The sequence below is a fragment of the Neophocaena asiaeorientalis genome, unplaced genomic scaffold, assembly GCF_003031525.2.
Source record: "Neophocaena asiaeorientalis asiaeorientalis breed wild unplaced genomic scaffold, Neophocaena_asiaeorientalis_V1.1 scaffold433, whole genome shotgun sequence".
NCBI lineage: Eukaryota > Metazoa > Chordata > Mammalia > Artiodactyla > Phocoenidae > Neophocaena > Neophocaena asiaeorientalis.
The window spans coordinates 1207289-1207574 of record NW_020175040.1 but is presented as its reverse complement, the minus strand read 5'-3'; positions in this window follow the sequence as shown (position 1 = coordinate 1207574).

Here is a 286-nt window from a genome sequence, read left to right as displayed (position 1 = left end):
TAAATGAAACTGGGGGCGGGGGTGGGGGTGTTCCCTGTGACACAAGCCCCGGGGCTTGGGGGGCTCCGTCCGGGCCGGGAGCAGACGGGGAGGTGGAAACAGAAAGTGCCCTGGGTCTGGTCTGGGGCTGCCACCCCTGGGCGCGCCTGTGTGGTGTGCACTTGTTCTGAGGGGCCCGGGACCCCCGCCCAGGCTGTCTACACAATCGTGCTGATGCCGCTGGGTTTGGCCTTGCTGCTGGGGAGGGGTGGCGGGGCAGGGGGCTGCCCGTGGTGGTGCACGGCAT